This window comes from Leiobunum rupestre, chromosome 11 (assembly GCF_980474605.1).
Source record: "Leiobunum rupestre chromosome 11, qqLeiRupe1.1.hap1, whole genome shotgun sequence".
Taxonomy (NCBI): domain Eukaryota; kingdom Metazoa; phylum Arthropoda; class Arachnida; order Opiliones; family Sclerosomatidae; genus Leiobunum; species Leiobunum rupestre.
The window spans coordinates 53182174-53201040 of NC_143394.1; the positions used below are offsets into that span (position 1 = coordinate 53182174).

General features: G+C 32.8%; 1 long non-coding RNA gene across 3 annotated transcripts; it reads left to right on the forward strand.

Annotated features, from left to right (window-relative positions):
• Positions 1 to 1327: 1327 nt before the first annotated feature.
• On the forward strand, positions 1328 to 16028 carry LOC149923299 (uncharacterized). 3 transcript variants are annotated; one of them, XR_016477328.1, is made up of 8 exons: positions 1328 to 1488; positions 4066 to 4138; positions 7668 to 7743; positions 8431 to 8538; positions 8775 to 8870; positions 10140 to 10226; positions 14363 to 14411; positions 15895 to 16028. It is a non-coding gene; the product is annotated as an uncharacterized LOC149923299 (long non-coding RNA). The 3 variants fall into 3 exon arrangements; XR_016477326.1 differs by lacking the exon at positions 14363 to 14411 and having other exon boundaries at positions 1329 to 1488; positions 15895 to 16022; XR_016477327.1 differs by lacking the exon at positions 14363 to 14411 and having other exon boundaries at positions 1329 to 1483; positions 15895 to 16022.
• Positions 16029 to 18867: the final 2839 nt, after the last annotated feature.

Sequence of the window (18867 nt, forward strand, 5' to 3'; positions counted from 1 at the left end):
TGCCAAATTAAATTCAAAATTCATTTCAAGAGCCACACTTGCATTATTGACCTTCAAGCTAGTAATTTCTTATGTAATCAAGCTAGTTTTTAAATAGGTCTACAACAATAGCCTAACAATTAGAGAAATAGTGGTTACAGTTCTGCCCGGAAATTTTTTCATTAATCTACATGGCATGCCCATGACTATAAAGCTCATAATAGTTTAAAACTGGTTAAAACATGACTGATTTCTTCATGGTATTTTTATTAAAAACAGTTAAATTTTATTTACACGTTTACCGGAGCTTTCGGGATCGAGATCCCTCGTCAAGCGGTATTTTGAGAGAACAAAATAGTTAATTGGTTTTGATTTAAGGTGACGAAATCTTTGTAAATTATATAACTTCAATTTCGATAGGCGCACTTTTAATTAAATTCATTTACAGTATTTTTTAAACACAAATTACATAAAAACGGGCTTAGAAACTTGAGGGAATTCTACGCACATAAAATATATATGTGTCTCAGTGCTTGAATTTAAATGGCATATTTTATGTTATTTTAGATATATCATGCATATAAATAGTATTAATGTTAATTATTAATGATATTACATAATAGAAAGGAAGAATATAAAGTTATATTTTAGTATAAAAAAATTGAAATGAAATAAACTATTAATTATATTTTGAAATTGATCCAATTCATGCTAATGAGTGATTAACGTCAATAAAAAAGAAATAAAAGACTTAAAATTAAACTACAACGAACATTTTTTAATTTTCATTACTTTTAATTATAATGTGTTACCTGACATAAAAAAGCATAATCATATTCTGTTATCGTAGGTTTGGTAGTGCTGTCGGGTAATGTTTTACTTAATGGTGTTTTTCCAATTTTTCCAAATGCTCGAAAGTTTTTCGCAAACTGGAGATATAAAATAATTTTCATAGGTATTGAAGTCAAAATGTCATTTTAAGAAAAAAAATTAGATATAACTCAATTAGTAAGAGTTTTTCGTCTGTAAAATTGTTAATTGTGAGAAAAATGTGTTAATTTTTAATAATTTCAATATTTTATTTTGTTTGGTAAAGGTCGAGTGCTCACTGGCAACGCTCAATTGTTATATACTGTAGTACAAGCCCTTTCAAAATGTGACTCACTTTAACAATGGCAATGCATTCCTTGAACAAGGCAAGGTTGTTTATTCGCCGAAATCGCCAAGGTCGGACTCAAACAAAGACTATATAATGTCGCGACCTTGACCTCCGAACAGGTAGGATGCCAAGAGCCTCTCCATTTTCTCGCATTCTCCCTCTCCCTCCGGGCGACCTTGACCTCCGAACAGGTAGGACGCTAAGCGCCTTTCCATTTTCCCGCTTTCTCTCCCCCCGGCAACCGAGGTAAGGGCTGTGACCCGCCATCAACCATCGTATAAGTTATAAAACGTCCAGTTTGTTGACTTGGCTGAAGTCTTAAATCATCTATTTCCATTTTGCTTAGTAAGGTAATTAAATTTTTATTAGATTTTTAAAGCATTGACCGAGTAAATGTTATGCCTTTTTACAACAGATTTATTTTAACAGCAGGCTAAACTGGTAGATTTATGTGAAAAGAGGTTAATCAAAAACTGTATAATACTTTAGCTATCCCCATTTTTGTTTTCCCATTTAGTCTCCTCATTTAGCTAAGGAAAAATTAGCATTGCAGAAGGCACAAAACCGCTTCACTAAATTAACCTCAAAATTTGAAAAGCTAACCTGTCTCATCACATTTAAAATCCTTGTGAGTATACATTTTAAAATTCAAGTTTTCACTTTATCTCTAATGGAAATCTTAACCTTATATCTTATGTCTTGTAAGAATTATAACTATTTTTTTCATAAGAAATATTTACTTTTTCAATGAAAAATATATCAATACTTTTTCTATGAAAAATATATCTATACTTTTTCAATGAAAAATATATCAATACTTTTTCAATGAAAAATATATCAATAATACATACAAAAATAAATTAACAATATTAAGGTACTATATTTCATTCGGTTACTTATGAACAGTTGACCAGGGGTTTCATAGTTAAAACGAACTAAACATGTATCCGTCGTGTATTTATATTTTTCTGTATTAATTAATTTTTATAAATTTCTTGATGTGGTTCTATATCCGGTTTTAAGAACCTCTTTAATACCGGTCACCACAAAAATATTCATAACTTTACCACCCGAGATATGGACCATTTACCATTTTTTCCTATAAAAGAAAACGAGGAATTTTATACAACTGAGAGTAAAACATATCTGGATGTGGTTCCATATCTAGTTTTAAGTACAACTATAAGAGTTATCACCACACAAAATTTCATAAATTTAATGCCTTTACCACTCGAGAAATAAGACTTTTCACCATTTTCTAAGGGTGTAATTTTTGAGATTCGGTGTAACGAAAAAAGATGCGCGCAATATCGTTAACTAGCGTTTTCAGAACGTTTTTTATTTTCAAAATACTAATTTGGTATACAAGAATATAGCTCAAGGCAAGTTTGTATCCATCTCCAGAGCTGTATGACAATTCCGAACAATTAATCACTATGCGCTCTCAATATGAGACAAATTATTGACAAAATTTCGGGCTCTTTTAACTGATCATTTTAGTTGTAAGTTGCTTCATTATTTTTATTTTTACTTTTGTATGGTTTGCCTCTATAATAATCTGGACATCTACACATAAGCCTAGCCGGTTTGGTAGATATTACTTCTGAAATAAATAAATGAATCCATGCTACAGAAGGTCTTTCTGAATGAGGATGTGCAATTTTAGAACATTTATTTTAACAGCAGGCTAAACTACCTGCAGCAAAATGGCTTGTTACAAAACATAGCAGCTATAGACGTATGGATGTCGTACTCTGATTATTTTTATTTCTTGCTCTCCGTCAATGCTTAATGTAAGAATTAAGCATGTTCAGTCCCTCTTCTGTAATAATAGATGATCTACGATGGTCGTCTATGTCCTAGTCTGACAATTTTTATTTTTTCCTTTGTTATTTTTTTCCTTTGTTGTAGTTTGGTACATTAATGAGCTTGCAAACGATCTGACGGCCGGATGGCACTAGGGTCGGTTACAGTGAACTTTAATAGATGGTTTTTTTTACTTTCAACATTGGCCGCCAGAGGATTGACGGTCGAGCGTGGCAGGTATAAATATTATCCGCCGCGTGACTCTTGTGTCTCCTCTCTTGTTTTTTCCCTTGCATCCTGCTCAGAGGTTGACCGCCCGGAAGTTCACAGGTCAACCTTTTAGTTTTCTGTGCAGTTCTTTGGTTTAATCTCCGCCCCCGACAATTCTTAAAGAAAGACTTACCTGATTTGATTATGACTGAAAGATGCGGCCTGGACTTTATTGTAAGTTATATATATCAGACATCATAAATAATTGTATTTGTTTTATATATTAAACTTGTTTTTGACTGATTCAACTCGTGTCGTGGTTTCTTATTCATAAGACTCGCTTAGCCAGTACCCTAACTTGTAGCAACTTATCCCAATTGAAATTGTTACAGGCTGTTTACTAGACATTTTTCCAGGGGTATGTTTTAAAGAGCTTTCAAGAGTATGATTTTTCAGAGGTGTAAGAAAATTCGAAATAAAACATTAAACATAAAATATTTTGAGAGATCACTTTATATGCACTGTTTGTATTGGCATAGTATCATTTGTGCCAATTTTCATAAAAATCTATTGTTCCATGGTGAACTCGTTAACCAATTCTGTGTGGAATGACCCACTGCAAACATTCTTGAGCAAATATTAATACTGTTTCCTTCAGTGGCGTAGACAAGGGGGAGTTTCCGGGTCCAGACCCCCTTGGGCCTACCTTTTACTGTACTAAATTACCACCCCCTTTCTTAACATTCACATATTTCGACCCCCCTTGAGGAATTTCTGGCTACTGGTTTCCTTAATAAATACTTTCATTTTCCACTAGGCTTTATGGCACAATAGGCATTACAAGTTTACTGTTTTTATAGCTTCTTGATGGTACTGGATACTTAAATAATTATTAAAATTTTTCATTTCAGCATTATTTTAAAAATGTCATCAAAATTTACCTAAAGATATGTAAACAGAAAATTAAATTCGATAAACAAATCGGTAAGGAATCTTGTGAATCATATTTTTCTTTTAATATCTTCTAATAAGTGTTTATTTGCCAATTGATACTAATAATTTACAAAATTTTAACATGATTAAACAAATAGGTGCTTCTATATTATGCATGCATAAAAGTGTTGATTTTTTTGGGTGCACGCTCCCTAAAATTTTTGTGCATCGTGGCTGGCGAAATTTAACATGCGCCGTCTAGGACGGAAAAGTGAGCACATGCTCATGCTCTCGACTTGGACTGTATTATGAAACTAACATAAACGAGGGAACTCTCGGATTTTATATGAACCCCTATTCCTATCCCCCTAGATATATAATAAACCTTCTTCGAGGGGGGGAGTATCTAATGGTGCATTTTCAATCAACATTATTTACAATTGTAACGCAAAATCTTATTATAAACTTCTGGTTATAACCTCAATTTATAAGAAGCTGAAACTTAGAATCTTGGTTTTCAAACAAATCAAATTCATTTAGAAATTAAGTTTCTCTTCTCTGTAATATTAAGCCTCTCCTACATTTTATCGAGTAACATAATTTAGATTAACCAATAATGTGGTTCAGTTGTATCAGTTCAGGTCCGTGAACTATATCGCGCCATCTCGTTTTAGAATCCTATTGGAAAACAGTCCACTGTTTAAGCTTTTGCTTCTTGAATATTTTCTTTTGAAAATTGTTGGTTATGAAAAATAAAAGCAGAAGCAAAAAGTTTAAAAAAACTAGCTTGATTGATTAACTCGATCCTCATTCCACCTACGTTGAAAACATGAAACATACTTTTTACAACAATAACTAAATAAATTACTTCAGGCGAACGTATGCAATGCCTTTTACCCACCATTGTAGTGCACTGTTTCCTGTACACTCTGTTCAAAAAGTCTTTGCCCGTGGGAGATTTCGAACATTTTCGTCCGTCATTTCTTTTATAGTTGCATCAAGTCGAAGCGGACATCGGTAATAGATTAATAAAATGTTTAGCTACAAATTGGCCAAAATCATTTTCTGGATAGATTTATAATTTGGCCTATTTTGGCCTAAAAGAGGGGGTGTCAACTTTTTTATTTTTGATCTCAGGTCGTTTTACACCCGATTTTCGTGTTCTCCGGGGTTGATTTATATTTAGAAAGTGTTGGAATTATTAAAATCGACGCATTGGTTCAAAAGATATTCACCAAAGACGTTTTCACAGAAATTGAGAAATATCTTAACATCTTACCAAGCCATTTAAAATAATAAATGTTGACGGGTTATGTCGCCATCTATAGTTCCTAGAAGTAACCTTTTTTGTTTAATTCTAAATATGTAATAAATTGAAGGTTAACATAAATATTTTCATGTGCTCAATTGAGAAACGAACAGGGGTGACGCCAGAAAATATAAGTTTTTTTATATATTGAAAATAGTTTTAAATTTATTTTACAAGTGTTAACTAACTTTAAAATATAAATTTTAAATATAGTGTTTATTTTAGTTACAAATTTGAAAAGTCGAGAAATTTTATAAAAAAATTTATAGTGTTGCGGTTTTTAAACTTTTACAATTAACTAATGTCGCAGCAGCGCGTGAAAATTGGATTTGGCGCCACGTTGGAATAAGGCTTTGAGCATTTTCAGGAAGTTAACTAGAAATCGCCGGGGCAGCTCCAGACTAACTTATGGGGGGGCACCGTATTGGTTTTATATTGAAAAACGTAAAGAAATAAAAACCTACAATCCCGTGTGGTATATATCAATTGTTAACCTCAAAATTACGCCTAACGAGGGCTACGGACGACTTCAAAAGTTTATTTACGTATGTTAGTAAACACCTAACTTCATATGTGTTTTAAGTTTACGTTATCGTTAGTACTAATATAGGACCGTATGGATATTAGCTAGGCTGAAGCTGAGATTGCGTTAGACTAGTTATATTAAAGGTCAATTAAATGTCCGCGCCGAGTAGCGACTTTCGATAGCTCCTTTAAATCCATACACATTTACCCTGCTTGAATCAATATGCCACGATCCTAGCTCTTCTAAATGCATATACCCTGGTCGTAATTTTTCGGTATAAAATGCGCGAACCTTGCAGTTTAAGTAAGTGATTCAGCTTTAAAATGCCCCGAATCAAAGTCGCTACTCGGCGCGGATCTTTAATTGACCTTTAATATAACTAGTCTAACGCAATCTCAGCTTTAGCCTAGTTAATATCCATACGGTCCTATATTAGTACTAACGATAACGTAAACATATTAAACACATATGAAGTTAAGTGTTTACTAACATACGTAAATAAACTTTTGAAGTCGTCCGTAGCCCTCGTTAGGCGTAATTTTCAGATTTTTGTAATTGGTGTTTGCTACATATTTTGCTGATTACCCGGGGCGGCACCTTCAATTATCTATTTCGATTTTAACCTGTTACCTTAAGCGCCCCTCACTTTTCAGGGTGTAGCGCGGAGATTTGTTTTCGTCGTCTTAGGATGCCTTCACGCGTTGCTGCGACATTAGTTAATTGTAAAAGTTTAAAAACCGCAACATTATAAAAAATTTTATAAAATTTCTCAACTTTTCAAATTTGTAACTAAAATAAACACTATATTTAAAATTTATATTTTAAAGTTAGTTAACACTTGTAAAATAAATTTAAAACTATTTTCAATATATAAAAAAAACTTGAGGAACTTTTAAAAATCTTTGCCTACACCTAAATATTTTCTGGCGTCGCCTCTGTTCGTTTCTCAAATGAGCACATGAAAATATTTATGTTAACCTTCAATTTGTTACATATTTAGAATTAAACAAAAAAGGTTACTTCTAGGAACTATAGATGGCGACAAAACCCGTCAACATTTATTATTTTAAATGGCTTGGTAAGATGTTTAGATATTTCTCAATTTCTGTGAAAACTTCTTTGGTGAATATCTTTTGAACCAATGCGTCGATTTGAATAATTCCAACACTTTCTAAATATAAGTCAACCCCGGAGAACACGAAAATCGGGTTTAAAACGACCTGAGATCAAAAATAAAAAAGTTGACACCCCCTCTTTTAGGCCAAAATAGGCCAAATTATAAATCTATCCAGAAAATGATTTTGGCCAATTTGTAGCTAAACATTTTATTAATCTATTACCTATGTCCGCTTCGACTTGATGCAACTATAAAAGAAATGACGAACGAAAATGTTCGAAATCTCCCACGGGCAAAGACTTTTTGAACAGAGTGTACAACTGTATGTTTTTCGATTGTATATTATGTTACCTCTGCTGTCTTAACAGGATGGGTCTTTGACCTTTTGTTATACAATAAATTAACTTAAGAACTAAATAACTTTGAAAACAGATTCTCGGTCATGCGCACTTCTCGTAAAATTTTAGTACAGAATGTGCATTAATTGCTCGTTATAAAGATTTTTCAAGCCACACACACATGCACTTAAGAACCAAAACAAACTAAATTATTGATCTAATTTTTTCTGATTAGTTTCTTTGAATCACTTTGTATATAGGAATTCTCAGTACCTTAATATTTTTTACAGATAAAAGAAGTTAATGAGAAAAATGGATTAGCAATACTACTCATTTACTATGAAAAAGGGGAAGTCAAATTCTTCTGTAAGTAAAATATTTAAAATATAAAAATATTGATATTGGGTAATTCCATGTCTTAAAGTTTAATTCTATACTTAAATACGAAATAAGAGTGACAAACTATTTCAGATAAGATTAGCGAGCTTTTAAGCTTCAGAGGCTCACTTTTGACTAAAGATACAGTAACAATAAAAAAGATGAGTTTGTTTAATTTACTAAAAAAAATTTGTAGCTGGTGCTCTTACTACCAGCATAAGTTCATAGTTTATCTTCGATAAATATGGCACTTCTATTGTTTTCCATGCATTTATTCTAATGAGCCCTTGTTGGGAAATGACCACAGAAAAATACAGACTAGTAGCAGTTTTAAAACACGTATGTCTACAAAACATATAAGTGCATGATCACGTGACATATTTTGCGACTTTTATTGGCCACAATAGGATTACGTACCTCTTTTGTTCCTTATTCCATCTACCAGGGGGTGCTTTTTGTTTAGCACTAATTTTTAATTTTGAAATAATTTAAATCAAAGTAAAAAAATATTTAACACTACCTACAACATTTACCACTTTATAATCCTGGCTTTTGGCATTGTTCATGTGATCCTCCTAGATTAGTTCTTATATTTGCAGCGACACCTACTCCCAGAGTTATGTAGTTGAAATAAAACGACATATTAATGGCTTGCACGTTATCTTTATTTTATAGGCAAAGGAACAGATATTGCAGAAAACACAAAGCAATTGGTAACAACAGAATTTATGAATGGCATGAGCTTCCCACCTTCAGAATCTCCATCAGAAATAGTCTACCCAGGTTAGTACCATTTCATCTGTGTTCATTATTATCAAAACATTTATTAAGTCATGGAAAAAAGTATTAAATACTTTTACTCACCATTTTAGGGCCTATTAATAATTAAGAACTTTTTAACACTTTTTGCTCGACTTTTTCACTTTTGCTCAGTGTGTATGTTCTAAAGATTTAACTTTTGAGGAAAAAATGCATATTTGTAATGAAAAGGACAATGGTACTAAAATAAAAATTTTCAGCATCAGAGAAAATCGTAAAATTGAACGAGTTGCCAGAAGTAGAAAATCTAAAAGTGTAACAAATCAGAGAAATAACTACTCTTATGAAGCCATATAGTAGGTTTTTTTTATATAATAATTAAATTATGCAAAATGGTAATACTAAGAACAGATATAAACACTTGGAATACCCAAGGCTGTTGAAATTGCACAGATAAAGGAGCCTGATGCAAGGCGGAACATACCTCATGTTACATTACCTTTCACCATTCTCTTTCACGTCACTAACTAGAAAAGCTAATAAGGAACTAAAGTACACGCCCTTGGCATCACTCCGTCTGAACAGCGAGATAGGCATTCCTAGTGTGTTGTCTATCTTTTTATGGTAATACCAAGAACGTATATATGTATAAGAACGTTGAACAAAAGGCATCACTTTGGCCATGATTTAATCGGTTTCAGAATAACATAAAATCCGCGTGTAGCGCGCGCTTGAGCTAGAAACGGTTTTAACCTTTAGCGCGCGCCGCACGCAGTTTCTTGGGCGGAGTTATTCTGTAACCGATTAAATCATGACACCAGGCGCCAATTTGATCGATCAACGTTCTTATACATATAACCGTTCTTGGTAATACCATTTTTTGATGAAACCATAACATAACAGTGCGGTCTTGCGCCTCAATTTTTTAAGAGGTAGTGATGTTAGTGATCAAGTATAGCCAACATTTACAATCAAATAAGTCATTTATAATGTTTGCTTTACAACCTTTATTTTTTTAAACCTGTAATGGCCTATATTAATGGGAAACAAAAGTGGGGTGGGAAATCTATATAGCATACTCGGCTCAAACAGCACTGGGACTCTAAAGGTTATGCCTTGAGGAAATTGTTTGCCAACGCCACATGGGGTATTTTGAAGCAAATCCTGCCACATAATCCCAATTTCCCCTTTCGCCACTTTGGTTGCCATTTAAACAAGGTTATAAAAAAAACCACTAATGCACTCTAAAGCTTTATTGAAATGCTACAGCTATTTCAGGACAACTTTTAAATAAAGTTATGTTGTTCAATAGTGGTTTTTTATTCTTCATCATTAATATGCACTACCATGACTGTAAAAATATAACAGTCTATAATAGTTTTTCCTCTTAACCATTATGATAAAAATATAGAGAAATGAACGAAAAATGCCTATAGCAGCTCCTACGTTTGGTGGTGGAAATTACAAATTTGTAATTGTAATGTTTTTAGACTGACAGAAATTTATTTTAAAGATCATAACTATTTTATATTTTAATTACTAATGTCCAATGTTATTATGATAATAAAAACTTATGACTAATACTAACTGCCTATTGGTACAAATAAAAAAATAACTGATTACAGGAATGACCAGGAGCTACTTTTATAATGAAATTCCTGCGCAAGACTGGTGGCCAAAAGAGCTACCTTTTAGCTCGGTGAGTAATAAATGTAAGTAATGATTTTTTTGTTCTATTGACAAACACTTGGACCATATCAAAAATAAAACAATCTTCGGGGGAAGTATTTAATTTCAGGATTTTCTTGAAATATCCTTTTAATGAGTTACGTCTTTCAGATGTGCTCACTGCAAAATGTACCATTTTACGAGAAGTGCATGTGACGGCTTGGCTATTCAAGTTTTCAAGGCCATTAAAGAATTGGAAGTGATTTCTTTAGTTATTTTTGTTAAAAGGATGTTCCATGTTTTAACATTGACGAAATTCCGAAGTTAAATACTAAGACTATCAAGTTTTTTATGTGATTTGTCTACTTGGATTGGCTGATGGTCCAAAATTACTTGGACTGAAAAATCTTTTGAATATATTAGACAGATAATTCTTTAATTAAATGTAAAAGTAATAGCGATTTCCATTCGGTTTGCTCAAAGATTGTTCCAGGTTTGTTGGAATGTCACTGCTCTAGCTCCAAAGCTAAAAAAAAGTATTTCAATGAAATATGATTTTTTTTATATGAATTCGCTTGTGGAGGCAATTGTATCTTATTCCAAAAGCACTTCGGAGGCAGATTTCCTTTTACCATTGGTTATCAGAGTGGGAGGGGAAACTTCCAAAAAGTCCCTCTGGCACAAGAGGCGGAGCAGCTTGGATCACTCTGGGATGGGGGGGGCAAACTATTTTAATTTTGGATACCTCTGAAAGTGCTCCAAGTAGCCCAATGGAAATTGCTGTTAGAAATTCAGAAACTAAAATTATCAGACTTATTGCTCTAACATTGTCTGTTTTTCGCACAACCCTAGTAGCACAGACCTGCCGATTTGCTGTCGGTAAAAAGCCGGGGGTGTTGGGAAGCTGATGGTGCTGGTTTGATGTAGGCAACCTTCTGTATCCCATCACTTAAGGAATTTAGCCAGCAGCTAACCACCAGATTCCCGACAACAAGTTTTTCAATGTTTTTTTTTACCATTTAAAGACTTTAAGGTATATAATATTTAATAATATTGCTACTTTAAATTTAAGTTTTACTTTAGATACGAAATTTTGAGTACATAAGTTTGATGGGCCTTATTTGCTGGAATAGTGTTGGCAGCGCCGACACATTCCCAGCATAAGCCCATTATTTTTTAACAACGACAATGCTATTCTTTTATGAATTAATTAGTGTTTTAAGTGATTTACCAATTGAATAGCAGTGCTCTATGAACTTAAATTTGAAATGTATAATAACGTACATTAAGCTGTATTAAGGCCGACATATAGTAATTTTGAAATTATTTAAAATACTTTAATGTAAATTTCATTTACAACGGTACCTTTTAGTAGAATACCAAAATGTACCTATTGTACTATAATGATTCTATTTTTATATTTACATTATTTCTACTACTAAATTAAGAATAATATATCATATACGTACTTAAAATCGTCCACTGAAAGCAAAAACCACGTAACTTTATACTAAGTATAGTTAAAGTTACGTAGTATTCGCTTTCAGGTGTCGAAATATAAAGCCCGCGATCAATTGTTGCCAGATCACTCGATAGTCGGTACCAAAGAAATCGTAATTTCTAATCAGCGTGCGCGGCAAAATTTCAAAAGACGTTCTAGTTAGTTTTGCGACAAACACTTTAAATTAAAAGTAATTAATACTATCATAATTTATTTTGCTGTAATAAATCCTTTCTTCAATAATTCGGTCAGACAAATCTGGCAACGCTGTAAGCGATAAAACCTTCTCTGGCTCCCCAGTCCCCAAACTGTCCCCTCTCTCGCTAACGAAGCTTAGCCTAACGGCATCGTGGTCGTAACTCCGTGCCTTTGTTGCAGTTACCTACTTTTAAAGCGGAAAGACGCCATTATATGGATTCAAGAATTGGAGTTTTAATCCATTCAGATTTGAAGGTAAATGTATTGTTATTATATATTGTTAATATTTTAAACCTTTATTACTTTAACGGTATAAACATATAATATATTTAGTGAAAATTGGAAGACTGGGAGGCAGTGCTTTTAAAAGGTAATGGTGTTTTGATGTTTTATTCAGTTATTGAATATTCTCCTGGTTTTGAAATAGTTTTACTCTCTTTAAATTTACATATTATTGGAATAATGTTTTAAGATTATTAGGTAGTTAGGGTAGACTGATATTTTATGCCTCATTATGCTTAGTAAACGGCAAATGAGAAGGAGACGAGCTACGTATTTGAAAAGCGTAGTCAGAGGCCCAAGCTAATGAAACTTTAAATTTTGATAATTTTGTCAATGTTGAAATTGAAACTAATTGCAATCCCTCTGAAAGGGCAGATTGTACTGGAGCATTTCACATGGGTAGAATTGAAACTGGGAATGAGGAAATGGGTGCTATTTCAAATAAACCTGATGAAATGGTATTAGTCTTTTTACTCCAACAAACATGCTTAATAAGCTTTGAAATATGTTTAAGGCCATGTTTATTATAATAATTATTTTAATTTCTAGAAGATGGTGACGAAACATATAAAAGGACTGTGATTCACGTGTTAACAGATTTGAATATGAAAATGGACTTCATACTCAATAATACTCTTATGGTGGAAATAGCCTGGAGTTGTGGGAAATAGAAGGGTTTCCAGAATTGCCAATTAGTTCAATCTGCTAAGAAAGTTCTGTAGTGAGAAGAAAATAGAAAAGAAGCTGTAGGCTGCATTCAATATTTATTCTTACTTAAATGTTTAGTTAACTATATTTTACTTGATATTTACAGATTAAGATTTTCGTATCTTACGGAGGAAAACAGATCTCAAACTGCTGTAAAAGAATATTTGACTAAGCTATTTCACATGAAATAGTGCTTCCGTTCAATTGGGTTGGTTCGAGAGAAAAATATGCATTTTCCGGAATAAAAATTTCATAGTAGGTAAAGTTATCCCAAAAATTTGCAAAACTAACTCAAAGTAAAACTGAAATTATTTTTGACTCAGGTGCAATCCAGTTAAACTTCAAGGGAGTTAACGAAGTTATGTAGGCTGAACAGCTGGAAAAATAAAGGCTAAATATATGTGCGATATAAACTATGTACGTGTACCGTGTAGGCCAAATAGATGCGTAGGTGTAGGCCCAGTGGATGTATAAGTGTAGGCCCAGTGGATGCGTAGGTGTAGGCTCAGTGGATGCGTAGGTGTAGGCCCAGTGGATGCGTAGGTGTAGGCCCAGTGGATGCGTTAGTATAGGCAAAATAGATGCGTGAGTGTAGGCCCATTTGATGCGTAAGTGTAAGCAAAATAGATGCGTAAAAGTAGGCCCAATACATGCGTACGTTTAGGCCCAATAGTCGGAAGAATATAGGTCTCATTGTTGGGAATATGCTGTTGGCCAGGTAGGACATGTTCGATTGCTGACCGCTACCGCGCCGAAACTGCTGGCCGACACAATTTCACCAGCTGCCGGGCCAGCGATTTTGTGCTACTACGGAAGTAGTTTCCCTTTTTTCATATTTTCTAGATTTACTTTACTGGCTAAATTTTATCACTAATTATCCGATGTTTTCTTTAGTTCATCAATAATAATAATATAATGCTTTTTTTGGATCACCCTTTACTTCTACTTAAGAAAAGTTTCTTATTTACAAAAGGGGTCCTGGTCCTAGTCAAAATTAAAAAGGGGACGATACTTTAAATTAAATTACATTAATCTACATGAAAACTAGACGCATAATATACTTCAGGCTTAAAATAAATCACCTATGGATCAAGTTTTTTTAAATATAGAGATTTATTTTTTAAATCCAATCACAATATGCCGTTATGTGATTTTTATTTCACAGAAATAATGAAATAGTTAAATCACTTACTTTTTATCAAATAAGTACAAACATTTTTTCAGATTATGCTGGAATACTGGGAAAACAGAAAAAATACCAATAAAATTAATCTGCTGCTTGTGTGAAGCGGAGTGGAATATTCTATGTATATCATCCCTGTTCTTCGAAAAATAATCTCAAATTTATCCACCAAGTGTTTAAATGCACATTTATAATCATTGGTCGCGCAGTTAGAAAAATTAAGTTTTGTTTTTACAATACACTTAAAATCAACATGAAAATTGTATATTACTTATGTGATGTATATTGATAATGAACTATTTGTTTAGGAGTATGGAATCAACTATTGACCTTTTTACAAACTAACATTTGAGTAAGGTAATATCAATAACTAGTCAAAGTACTTTAATTTCAAATTAAAAATATTTCAACAAAATTGGCATTAATGGGGGAATCTTTTAAGATGGTCTATTGTAGACCATCTAAGACTAGAAAGTTATTTTTCTACTGCCATATGTAAAATGGAAATTTAAGATGTAACGTACTATCCCCAGAGTTATTATATGAGAGAGATTTAACAGGCTCTGCCTTACAAATTTTGTGGGCCTTTCTATCGAGGATGTGACTTAGGATGCAGATTTTGCAGCAATAGCTTTAAAAAATAGTGAGTTGACCTTGTAAATCCCATGTATCAATTTCTACATTTTCCCTTTTAACATTGATCAAGGCCTTTATTGTTAATTTTCTTAAGACCCTTTCCCACAAGTCAACAAGTTGACTCTGTGAAATCGGCTCTCAGATCTATTTTTCTCAGCAGCTTTTTGGAAGATAAACTCATTCAAGTTATACTCACATGAATGAACTAGTTAACTCGACTCGAGTTGAATTGTCCAGCTGGGTCAATGAGTTGGCTCTTTTGAAAAGGCATTTGCCTTTACATAAACTTAAAGCGATAGTTTAACATTTTTAAGACAATCGCTAAGTCAATCTATATTCTATCAACATAGTTCGATATTCTGATTCAGAAAATTTATACATCCATAGTTCCAACTAATTATTCCCATAAAAATTGTCATTAAAAACCATTTATAGAAGCACCTGCTACTGACAACACATATAAAACATGGCACGCATGGATTATTTATTTTTTTCGTTCTTTTATAATAATAATACAAATATATAAATTGTTAAATGAAACCATTAGTTATCATTGATGCTGGTAGTGGTCCGAATTTGCCACTGAGACTATTTGAAGCCTTGGCCGTAAACAAAATAGAAATCTTAAAGAACCAATGGTTGCATGATTTTTTATCAGATGAAAAAAAAATGGTTATTTTAAATGTTAAATCACCATGGGTTCTGTGTTGACGGTTTTAGGTGGAACTACTAATGAATTAACTCTAGTTGTAAACTACCACAAAATGTTATGCCAAATTTTGTAGAAATATTTTTGTAGTTTAAAGTATTTGGACAAAATTGATGTCAATCTAAATTTTGAAAGCCAAATAATCTGGAAGTAGGTATATATTTTTTTTGGTTTGCTTTCTTTAAGTCATTTAAATTTTGCTGACCCATTATTACTTTTTTTGAAATACTTCTTATATTTATTCTTATTGAAAATTAGCCAACTTCAAGCTATAGACTCCGTTCCTACCACATTACCATTGGTGGCTGGCCACTCATTACACATTTATAACACTAGCCAACATTCTCTTTAGATACTGTTCACACGTATGGCCGAAAAAAGTTTTAAATCATGTTTGAAACCATTTGAAATTATTAGAAAAGTGATTTCAGTTATACGTGTGAACAAAACTTCATTTTGACCGCTTTAAATATTTAAAAAATATTTTATTTTTAGGTAATGATTTATCAGGAAAACACTGGAATCGGGAATCTTTAACCCACATTTATAAATCAGCAAGAACATTTTTCAAAGATAGAAATTGCAACATTCCATTAGGAAAATAGTTGTAAACAATTTTTAAAGGCAAACACTTTAATAAATAACTTCAATTACATTTTGCTATTAGCATTTCCATATTATCCTATACATTATCGATGTAGCTTTGTTAATAGTCATCCTGAAAGATGGTGCATTTTTTCAAGATTTAGTTAATGTTGGGGATGTCAGTGGATGCATTTATTATTGATTTTTCCTTTTAAAGAAAGAAAACAATGAATCAGTTTTGTTATTAGAACAGGTATCAATAGAGAAAGTTTCTTAAGATAAATATAATAAACCCAAAGTCGACAAAAACATTTTATTGAAAGGGGTAGCAAGCCTCACACTTTCAGGTACCCCATGGCAAAACCTTCTAAGCAACAAATTTTTGAAAAATTAGATTTTTATGCATCAGTATTACTAAGGCATGTACAAAAGTACTGTAAAAGTCACAAATATTTATGACTTAAAAAATGTTTTTGGATTTTCGCATACTAACAGCAAGAAGCTTGCATTTGACATAAACGTACCTTAGGAAATAAAAGTTATGAAAAACTACAAACCTTATGTCTATAATGGGTCCCACAGTTACCCATATAACGAAAAAAGAATTTTTTTAATTGGGTGAATTTCAAGTTTATTTTCTGTAGTACCTTACTCCAGGGAGCCCAGCCCAAAAATTAAAGTCCTTATAGGTAAAAAAGGATTATTTCTAAAATATTATAGGATAATAAAGGATAATTATTTATAAAATATAGGATATTATAGAACAAATTTCGTAAAATCATAAAAAGAAAATTTCGACAATATTGAGAATATATATACAAGCCTAAATAAAAGTTCCAGCATCCGGAGTGAAATATGGCAAAGCTATACTAGACCCCCATCAAGGATTCTGTCATTAAATAAATATTTTGTAAATTAACAAAAATTTACAGGACATTTTATGAAATTACAAGAGAATATACGATAGTTTTAAATACTGTAGATCCCGTTTAATGTTATGAAAATTCAGAACCGATTCACCCATATTTTTAACATTCCTACCTGCAATTTCAAAATTTGTTATTTCGTGTTGGTGCGATAATGAGTAAACCTCGCGATTTAAGTTTGGCTGAAAAAAGCGAAGAATGGATGATAGTTGATGAAAATTAACCAAAGTCGTATGTGCCCTCTGAGGACAAAATTTGTTCGACCCTTACCAAAAATAAGTTGGTTTTTAGTTGGTATTCACCTTTAAGTTGATATCAAGTTGGTTTTAAGTGGTCAGCATATTTCAGTAAAGTAGATAAGTTGGTTTTAAGTGGTCAGCATATTTCAGTAAAGTAGATAAGTTGGTTTTAAGTTGGTGGGAAAATGCCCTTTTCTTTAAGTTGGTATTTAGTTGGTTTTTAGTTTTCAGAAAATGACATATTATTTTTTAAGTTGGCTTTAAGTAAGTTTTAAGTTGGCTTTAAGTAGTCTTTATTAAGTAACATTTTAAGTAAGTTTTTAGTTGGTTTTAATTGGTGTTAAGTTGTTTTTAACTAGGTTTTTAGTTGGTATTTGTCTCAAATACAAACTTAAAACCAACTTAAATAGTTCTTAGACCACTTATTTTTTGGTAAGGGCAGGATCATAGGTATCAAATCACATATCCCGATAGTGACAAAGGGACTGATATCGAAGATGACACAGACAACCCTCCTCCATCTCATCAAGAAATATTATCTGCAATGCAGGTGCTCCGTAGAGGCGTTGACTATTATAGTGATAGTTTTAATTTGCATTATAAATACGAGGATCATATTAAGACTATTTGGAACCCGTGTTGAGTTATCACCCGTTTATTTTTATCGTTTTTACACATTTTCAAAGTATCACAAAAAGCGGGGTCTACTCTTTATAGGATTTTATAGGACCAATGGGATGCCTGCTTTATAACAACTTCGAAATACAATTATCAACGAGAAAACTGTGTAGGCCTTTCTTTTTCAACAATTTAATAAACTAACACCATACATTTTTCAGAAAGCCCAAAAAAGACCCTTTCACAAATACAGGGTCTTTTTTCAAATTTGGAAGGTCAATTCTCTATACCGGGGGACATCAGTTTGAGAAATTTGAGCGTTTTCGGTAATGTTTTTCACCAATTTTGAAAAATTATTTTTCGACCACTAGGTGCGAGATAAAAAATTTCTATTATAAAGTTGTAGGCCGTCATCGAAAACCCTTAAAAATTGTTCACTCGACGAAAAACAACTTATTTATCAGTGAAAATTCGAGCTTGAAAAATTTACAAGTTGGTGAAGCCAAATTACGATTGTTTGAAACGATAATTGAAAAGGGAACAAGTCTAATACAAACGTAGTAGAGTTTTCACACTTGAAAAAATGTACACGTTTGGTTTTTAAATGCAGATATTTTATTCACATAAATTTTTACAAAACATTTTCAATAATATCACCATTGGCTGCAACACAGGTTTGTGCGCGGACAATTAAGTTCTCAAACGCTTTCTCTACCATTTCTGGTGTGACGTCTCGGCAAGCACTGATTATTCGTCTAATGAGTTCCTCCCTAGTTTCAATGGGCGTGGCGTATACCTTTGCTTTAACGAATCCCCAGAGAAAATAATCCAGCGGTGTTAGGTCAGGTGACCTTGCTGGCCAATGCACTGGACCATTTCTCCCTATCCACCTTTCAGGAAACTCGTTGTTGAGGTGCTCAGTTACTTGCCGGGAAAAATGCGGAGGGGAGCCATCTTGCTGAAACCACAACTGACGTCTTTCAGCCAATGGAAGGTCGTCGATTGCGTCACTCAGTTCGTTCTGTAGAAAATGTAAATACCTTTGGCCGTTGAGGTTCGTCGGCAGGAAAAAGGGAACAATCAAACGGTTTCCAACAAGT